Raw genomic sequence first — 10,252 nt, forward strand, 5'->3', positions numbered from 1 at the left:
GTCACAGAAGGTCTTCAGGAGTGGGCCCTCCACTCCAAATGACCTGAGTCTCCGCAGCAGGTACAGCCTGCTCTGCCCTTTCCTGTAGAGGGCGTCTGAGTTATGAGTCCAGTCCAGTCTGTTGTTCAGATGAACACCAAGGTACCTGTAGCTGTCCACAGCCTCAATGTCCATACCTCGGATGTTCAGTGGTTGCAGTGGAGAATGCTTGTGCCTTCGGAAGTCTACCACCAGCTCCTTGGTTTTACTGGCGTTGATCTGGAGGTAGTTCAGCTGGCACCAATCCACAAAGTCTTGGGTCAGTTCTCTGTACTCCCTATCATCCCCATCAGTGATGAGGCCGACTATTGCAGAGTCATCAGAGAACTTCTGCAGGAAGCACTGGGTGGAATTGTGGGAGAAGTCTGCAGTGTAGATGGTGAAGAGGAACGGAGGCAGAACCGTTCCCTGTGGGGCCCCCGTACTGCAGACGACCCTGTCCGACACACAGCCCTGAGTCCTCACATACTGTGATAACATGATAACATAATTTATTCATGTATTTCAATTCCAATGTCAAGCTTGCTTTGCTCTGAATATATCGCTGGTTAAACAGACTTAATAAAATAGACCACAAAGCCAACCAAACTGCGTTCCTTAAATAACCTCTTAAAAGTAGTTGCCTACTGAGGCTTTATGTAGCATTTATATCCAAGTACTTTTCATGCTATTGTGAATTATTAGCAGATTAACAGAAACATTTTAATAATAGACATAGAAAAGACGTGTCTATATTTCGGTTGTTAAATAATACATACAAATAAAAATGATAATCTATACACGCAAGAATGAAGCTCTGTGCTCTGATTTTTTTATAGACTCTTCTGAAAAGACAACTGTGTTGTGCAAGTGACAGTTGAGATAACGCATGATAATGAACATTCAAAGTGACAGTGAAGGGGCTGATTTAGACTCTTCACAGCCTCGATGAGAGATGCTGTTTATCTGTCAAGTGGACCTCAACATCTGGTCCGGATGAAAGAAGAGATGAGATGAGATGGGAACGAAAGGAAAGAGAAGGAGTGCGAAGTGGCAACAACACTAATTCATCTTGACGTGCTGGTTAATTCAGTAATGAAACACCACAACGGTCACTGTTTGTTTGATAAATAAATTCAAAGTAAGCAATTAATTTCATACCATTCATTTTATGGAATTGTAAGTCTTTTTTAATTTAATTATCGGGTAGCAAGGCTATATTATGGCTATAGCATTACAAAGTTATTCCACAGACTATATTGTTGCATTGTTTTCTTTCTCTCTGTCTTACTTCCTATTGTGTATTTCTGTTATTTTTTATTGTGTTATTCCAGTTCTTCTGGACTCTGGCATTGCTTTTTTAAAGAGTGTGTCAGGTGATGCAGATTCAAAGCGGCTGAGTTGACTCTTTTCTCAGCAATAGACTCGATTCAGCCAACTAACTAACAATCCTGTGTAATACAATCAGTCTAACTGTGCTGATCCACTATGCCAAAGAAAGAAAATAATGTTTATTTCCATTTTACTATAGCCCTAACATGATTTACTTTATGGGTATCACTTTTTTTTTATTATTTTAGAAAACAATACATTTTTGATATTTTGCTTGGACAAGAGAAGATGGAGCAGATTACCTGAGATTAAAAGGAACAAAGTACTGGTTATTAATGAAACTGTGACATTTCCATTCCCTTTGCAAAGTAATTCCTCTCATTTAGCCAGCTGCAGCCACTGCTTATATTTTGCCAGTTTGTTATTTTCAGCCCCCCTGGTGTGATTAAATAAAATTAAACCAGTGTTTTTCTTGGTAAAAAATAGTCTGTTCATGTTGCTATAGTTCAAACAAGAATCTTTGTTTAAAAAAGGCATACTTTTGACCAGATAGCTATCTGAAACTCCAAGCTGGTGGCTTTTTACAACTTTAAAATCACTGCTAATCCAACTTGAAAAAACTTAATAACATTTCAACAAGAATGTCAAACTAAATGCAATTTACCTTTGCCTTACAAAAAGTCAGGTTCAGTTTAGTTGACAGCAAGACAAAGCATTGAAAACATTCAAAATACAGTTTACACTTGACATTTTATGTTTTGCTGCCAAACCCCATCCACAACACTACAGTGCTGAGCTTCTCTGCTGATACTCCTGTCAGCCTTTTCAAACTAGGAGCATGCCAGCTGCTCCTCTGGATAATACGCAGACTATAGGTGAGTACCACCTATAACTACACTTGAAATTATGTCAATCATCCATTTAATCACACCATTTTACCATCAACAAACAGATTTAGTCTTTGAAAGTGATTTCTAGACAATCGTAGAAGGCCCGGAGAACAGATTCTTCATGCTAGACCTATATCTTTCATTCTACATACTGACAAAAGATTTATTTATTTATCTTAAATTTGAAGAACTTGCAGCAAAAGAGTTCTTCTTTTACACAGGATGTGAAGATGGGTCATAAATTTATTTATTTTTTCTTATGGTGAAGATGGGTTCCAATATTGCACACCCACATTTGAAGGTCACACACAGCTTGAACTCACATTTTCTAGGAGAGCAGCACCTCGTTGCCCTCAGCACTTTGAAGACAAAAAGTGAAACTGAAAAACCCTGTTAGCAATCATACAGTTGGCATGATGAGAAAAAGAAAATATGAGTTATCAAAATCAGTGAAGTGTGTCTTCATATCAGGCTGAAATTACCTTTGTATAATATCTGTGACCACCTGATTCTCTCATCTTTTGCTGACCCACATACATACTTATATAAACTTTTGATAGAAAGAGCATCGGCTCCCACATTTAAAAATTTTCCGTCTTTTCACCGAGATTGTCATCAGCTCCAGTCTCACGATACCTGTTCATTTTTTGACAGTGACGAAGAAGCCGGTGCTGTTGGCAATCATGTTCTTAAGGTTGATTGCTTCTCTGATGGAGCTTGTGGCAGTATTTAAATAAGTAGCTTGTCTTGAGGTTTCAAAGTCTAGCTGTAATTCAAGCTGTGTCTGAACTTCAATGATGCTTTGCACTCATAAAATCTGAACTCTCCATCTATTTAATTCAGCTGTGCTCACAGTTTGATTTTCAGCTCCATCTGTTCAAAGGACAAATCATCTTGTAGCTCCTGTGTCTCCAAATCTAACCATGAAGTTGATATAGCATGAGCCTATCATTTATTCCCCAACTGTAATTTATTCTCTACCTTCACCTTTTCACCACTTTCAGAAGTCATCACCACCCAGAGAATTACACCTAGGGACGGCATACAAAAAAAAAAAAATCAAAAGAAGCCCCTTGTGTTTTCATCATATGCTCTGGGGTATGTTGAGTAACCACAGGAAAAAGTAATATGTGTTTCTCTGTGAAAGGGTAAAGCCCTGTCTCCTAAAAACCTGGGGGCTATTTTAAATGAAGAGGAGAAAGACTGAGGTGTTCTTCCCCTGCAGGGCTGAAGAGGTTAAACATTTCACTGAGGTTGGGATGCCTGTTTGATTCGCCTCGATGAGCTGGTGTGAGTCTATGGCTGATGATGAGTGTGTATGCTCACTTTATGTGTGTTTTGTATGAAAGAACTGAAGTCTATCTGGTGTTGCGTCTGAATGTATGTGTGTTTCTGTTTGCAATAAATACACAGACACTTGAGCATCGCCCCCTGGCTCTTCTCGCTTTAGTGCTTCTCAGACTAGCTAAGACCCCTGGAGCCAAACATCTAACTGGATCTGTCAATATGAACACAGACGGAACACAATTTATCCATATTTTCCGTTACAGAATATAATCCTTCATGTTCAAAACTTTACATTGGAATAAACTGCTTAAACTGCCACGCATTTTTATTCCCCAAAACAGATAAATCCTTAACCTTGTCAAATATATTCTCTTATACACTGCCAATTAAGAAATACAATACTCACCTTTGCCATGCTGTGATGTCTAGGCTTTATATGTATGTATGTAACAACAACAAAAAAAAAAACAATAAAAAAGAGGCAATGTGAAAGTCTAATCTGTGCTTGCATAGTTCCCAATGAAAGTTGGATAAGTTATTTATCTCCTGACAAGACAGAGTTTAGATAATATAAATTAAATGGAATGAAAACTTTATTTTATGGAATAAAAGTAAGTATGGTTTATTTATATTTATATAGTCAACAAGCACAGTGCAACTAAATAGCCACAATCAATAATGAAATTATGAAACTTGAGTTTGTTCAAATCAAACTATATAAAATAAAGCTTGAAGCAGATAGAATAAACCAGCAACAAATGTCTGTCTATTTCTCTCTTTTCAGAGCTGTTATTTCAGTTAAAAAAAAAAAAAAATCCATAAAAACAAAAAAGATGCATCATCTACTCTTGGTGAAAACCATTCCGGTTCCAGTTCAACAAAGAATTTGAAAATGCAAGTGCAATTTAGAAAAACCAGTGAGTCTTTTACTTGGATGACATGACATGTTCAGTATTCTGAAATATCTATCAAAACTTCTATTCGACATGTAAGTTAAAAACCAAAACAAACCAAAACAAAAAAAAAAAAATGAAATGAGGAAAATGACCAGTATCCAGAAACAACAAGCTTGCTATTACACAACAGCACAACGGATAACAACAAACAAAACATTTGGGTGGATTCATTGTTGATGATGTTCTAACAATAAAAGCTTTCCAAGTATCTCTTCTGCATTACTGACTGTGTCTGTTTCACCACTATGCACACGCACAAAGAAATGTGGGTTCCCATTAGTCACACTGCTGACTTGGCTTCTGAGGACAACAAATAATTTTTGTTTATTGTTTTTTTTAATACACAAAGTTGTATTTGTGTATTTAAGTATTTTAGTTTAAATATGCTAATAATTTTTTTTTATCACTTTCAGATAATAGCTCATTTGTTTCAAGATTGCGTTTTCTCAAAGCCAATCCCTTTTTTTGCTTTCCACGCAGACAACAAGTGACAACAGTCCTGCTCAAACACGATTCAACAGAAACTGGACAACAAATACTTTCAGTACCAGAAATCTTTTCCCATCCACATAGATTATGTATATTTGAATGCAGATATCTGTTTATAGTGATGAATAGTAAAAAAACAAACAAACAAAATAACAAAGAAAAAAGAGGCCGTCAATTCAAAATTACAAAGTTACTGAATTCTTTAAAAATAAAGATATAGATATAGAATCTCACAAGCATCTCACAAAGTGACATACTGGTGTCTCTGTTCGAACTCTCAATTTGGATTAGCCGTCTGCCCAATCTCTTGCTATACAAAGGCCTCATTTCTCCTTTCATCTCTGGTACCTCCTTGCACATTTTTATTCTCTGTAAAACTATTCAAATGCATTTCCTGTGCTGTGTACTGCATTAGTCATCTGGTCCTGGTGACACTTAACAGGACTAAAAAGGAAATTAGTAGTCTGTGTGAACTATAGCATTGACTGATTGATATCTCCCACTAACAGTCCTGAGAAGAACACTTTAAAATGTTGGTATCCCCTCACATGCAAAGGTCTGTATTCACAGCAATAATATTTACCGCGTCTTGCTGTCAGTCAGAGTATTATCCAATCAGACAGTGACATATGGTGTGAAATAAGGCCTTTGTCTTGTGAGATCTAAAGATAAGAATCAGATTTCCATTAAATCAATGAGCTGTGCTTTACTGCAATGAATAATGCATCACCTCTTCAGACCTGCTTCTCTCACTCCTATACTTTCTCATTCACCTCTCTTGCTCAATGTTTGCAATGCTCGTCGTCGTACAGTGTCTCAAGTGTTTTTGTACCTTTGCACTTCATAATAAAGTGAAGGTCCCGATCCCTCTGCTCAAGTGCTACTTCATTTTCTCTTAATGATCCTCCCAGGTTGACTGATGAGGACAGCACAGTTGTGAACCAGAGATGTCAGTGATATGGCCTTTGAAATAATGCACCATATAAAAACTGCTAAGTAACTATTTATGCTTTACGCTCTCAAAAACGTCTCTTGGATATTGAGTGAAAAAGAGACTTAAGTGGATGCAAAACTGCCTGAACACATACTGTGTACTGGCACTGAAGTGGAATCCTTGCAACACTCCACATTAAACCAACTACTAGCAACCAACTACAGCTTTCATTCTCTTGTCTCTCTCATCTTCAACACTCCCACCTTACCAGATCCATTAGCCCCATTAAGTCCCATTCACTGTCTCCCCTACTGTGAACTTAAACCAAGCCGACATCCTTTACGCCCGTTCCCCCTGACAAGGCTGCTGCAGACACAATGGGCCTCGTCCCACTTCCTTAATAACTGTGTATAGAAGTCTACAGGCGTGTGTAAAGCCCTATTGATCCCCTGTAGAGAGGCGAGACTAGCAGTCCACTGTGGTGTGCAGCGTTGACCTTGTCTCCCTCCATGTAATTAATTAAAACTTCACAGCAGGACTGACGGCTGATGGATCACCCTCTTGTTGATTGTTACTGTTGTGTTAATCACACACAGATAGACACACTCATACACAGACACACTCGGGGAACTGAGGTGTGTCCATTCGCACCATGTTGACAAGTAGTGGGAAACACTGACGTATAAATGCTAATGTTGTCGTTTGTTAATGGCGATGCCAGCAGTGCAGAAAGGTGTTTGTGACGTGCGAGTGTGTGTGCGGAGTGATAATTGCATGTTCAATTAGAAAAAAGAAATAAAGAAAAAAAGAAAAACAACATTTGCTCCCCTATTACCATCTTCACACTCACTAAATGTGTATTTGTGTTTTGGTGTTCAATTCCTTATCCTTCCCACACATAACAGCCCTCTGTCTACCTGTGTCTTTGTACTCTATCCCTTACCCTCCCTTCATCCCACGCAGCCAACCAAAACTACAGTGTGTCAGCCCCGTTTCATCATTTTCTGTTCACTTTTTCAAAGCAAGATCCCTTTTTTTTCCCTCTTCTTGCTCCCCTCTCCAAGCCACACTGAAGCCATTTGAACAGGCACTGATCTGATCTAGGCCCACAGAAAAATTGAGCTTTTGGATTAATATTGCAGATGATACATTTAACATCAGTCTTCAGCAATCCAGTGTGACTGTAGCTACTTGTAAGAAAATATGTTACTTTCAATATCAACTTATGAATCCTTCTGTGTTTTTTTTTTCGTTTACTCTATTTCTCACTTTATCAGATGTACTGAGAGAGAAAACTGGAGCTTCCTTCAATCATACTTTCTCATGGAGTGTCGCTTTGATAAGGCGAGAGGATATCAAGATCCGAAAGAAAAGTGTCTGGCAGTAAACAGAATGACTCTGGCTCTAACAGCCATTTCTTAGCTTCATTCTTAATCAAAGTTTATTCGGTGCCTGCAATCTATACTAATCGACTGTCCTCTATATAGGTATGAACAGAGAGATCATGAGGAAGTGTGTTGAGAGTTTTTACAAATATAACTAAACCTTATACATGAACTGAAGCTGTGATAAAGACGATCAAAAAGTGGATCACTTTGTCATTGTCTTGCAGCAAGAATATATAATTTGACAAGATATACAGACCTAATCAGACTATCTATAACTGACTGAAACTTTAGTCTTTTGCCAAGGGGTTTTACACCGATGAAGTGTCAGAAATACAAATACAGTAATACAATAAAAAGGCCTCGTGAAGACAATGGCAGAAAAACAAACAAAAAAAAAGAAAAGAAAAAAACCTAAAACATAATAAAAAGCTTGCTTAATACAGTGCACTTATGCAGAGTAACGAAATGTAGCAAAATGCAATAACTATGTTGTTAATTTACTGTTTGGTACATGCAGCCAAAGAGCAACAGGACACAAATGAACAAAAACTGTGATATAGTTATATAATCAAATTTTTCAAACATTGTCAATGTCAAGCAATAAAATACTGGTATGTTATGTGTTCATTGTCAACATCTTAGCTTTTAGCTGAAAGTCGCAATAACCCTACAAAAAGCCCCACAGACCTACTAGCACAAAAATGGACTGTAATTTTGTTGAAGATAATTTCATATTGTTTATTCCTTCAGCGTTGTTGGTTACAGTATCATTTCAGTAATTTATTTGACCAACTAAAATTCCTCGGTGAAGATTACAGGAAGATAGTGCCATTACTACAACCACACAAAACTATCCATCCATTTTCATCCGCTTATCCAATTCAGGGTCATTGGGGGGCTGGATCCTATCCCGGCTGGATCCTATCCCGGCTGGCATAGGACGAGATACACCCTGGAGAGGCTATCAGTATGTCACAGTGCTAACACAAAGAGGCAGACAACTGTTCACACTCACACCAATGGGGGTATTTGGAATCATTAATTAACCGAAACCCACTAACCGCACATCCTTGGACTCTGGGAAGAAGCCAAGTACCTGTAGAGAACCCATGGCGCATGGGAAGAACGTGCAAATGTCACACAGTAGAAATTTGCATTTGTCTTTATAATTGGTTTTATTCTGATTTCAGTGTTTATTTTTGTGGGTAGTTTTTATGTGCATGATTTTATTCAGATACTTGTATTGCATGTTTTTTGTGTTTTATATGACAGTGTTGTAATCCACTGTGGACTGGCTGGGCTAATTGGCTACCAGGCACTTGTTAAGGCCCTGATAGGCGCTGAGGTGGCCTAACAGCTAGTGAAAGGACCTGTTTAATGAAAGCTGGTTGAGCACAGCTGCATTGAGCTGCGGTGCTGCATTGAGCTGCGGTGCTGCATTGAGCTGCGGTGCTGCATTGAGCTGCGGCCGCAAGGTGGTTGGTGCCTGTCGTGCTGGTAATCCCCGAACCAAATAGTGGACACTAGGGTGAAGGGAGCCACCAGCCTGAAGAAGGAGTCCTATCAGGCTTGGTTAGCCTGAGGGACTTCGGAGGCAGCTGACAGGTACAGAGAGGCCAAACGGAATGCGGCTCGGGCAGTGGCTGAAGCAAAAACTTGGGTGTGGGAGGAGTTCGGAGAGCCATGGAAAAAGACTTTCGGACTGCCTCGAAGAGATTCTGACAAAACGGTAGGCGTCTCAGGAGGGGAAAGCGGTGCTCTAGCTGCACTGTGTATAGTGCTGGCGGAGCGCTGAAAATCAGGCGGTGGAAGGAATACTTCGAGGACCTCCTTAATCCCACTGACATGTCTTCCGAGGAGGAAGCAGAGTCTGGGGATGAGGGGAATGACCCGCCAATTTCCGGGGGCGAGGTCACTGAGGTAGTTAAACAACTCCTTAGTGGCAGAGCCCCTGGTGTGAATGAGGTCCGCCCCAAGTTCCTGAAGGCTCTGGACGTTGTAGGGGTGTCCTGGTTGACATGCCTCTACAATGTTGCGTGGAGATCAGGGGCAGTACCCCTGGACTGGCAGACCAGGGTGGTGGTCCCCATCTTTAAGAAGGGGGACCGGAGGGTGTGTTCCAACCACGGGGGATCACACTCCTCAGCCTCCCTGGGAAAGTCTATGCCAGGGTGCTGGAAAGGAGAGTTCGTCCGCTAGTCGAACCTCAGATACAGGAGGAATAATGCGGTTTTCGTCCTGGTCGCGGAACACCAGACCAGCTCTTTATCCTCTCAAGGATACTTGAGGGTGCATGGGAGTTTGCCCATCCAGTCTACATGTGTTTTGTGGACTTGGAGAAGGCATTTGACTGTGTCCCTCGGGGTGTCCTGTGGGAGGTGCTACAGGAGTATGGGGTGTCTGGCCCATTGCTACGGGCCATTCAATCCCTATACAACCGTTGCAAGAGCTTGGTTCGCATTGCCGGCAATAACTCGGACTCATTCCCGGTGGGTGATGGGCTCCGCCAGGGCTGCACTTTGTCACTGATTGTGTTCATAATTTTCATGGACAGGATTTCTAGGCGCAGCCAAGTGGTGGAGGGCTTACACTTAGGTGGCCTCAGAATCTCATCTCTGTTTTTTGCAGATGATGTGGTTCTATTGGCTTCATCGGGTGAGGGCCTCCAGCTCGCACTGGAACAGTTCGTAGCTAAGTGTGAAGCAGCGGGAATGAGGATCAGCACCTCCAAATCTGGTTCTCGGCCAGAAATGGGTGGAGTGCCCACTCCGGGTCGGGGATGAGTTCCTGCCCCAAGTGGAGGAGTTCAAGTATCTCGGGGTCTTGTTCATGAGTGATGGGAGCCGGAGATCGACAGACAGATTGGTGATGCGGACGCTGCACCGCTCTGCCGTGGTGAAGAGAGAGCTGAGTGTAAAAGCAAAGCTCTCAATTTACCGGTCAATCTACGTCCCCACC

This window comes from Neolamprologus brichardi, chromosome 6, assembly GCF_056152115.1.
Source record: "Neolamprologus brichardi isolate AB-2024 chromosome 6, ASM5615211v1, whole genome shotgun sequence".
NCBI classification, from domain to species: Eukaryota; Metazoa; Chordata; class Actinopteri; order Cichliformes; family Cichlidae; genus Neolamprologus; species Neolamprologus brichardi.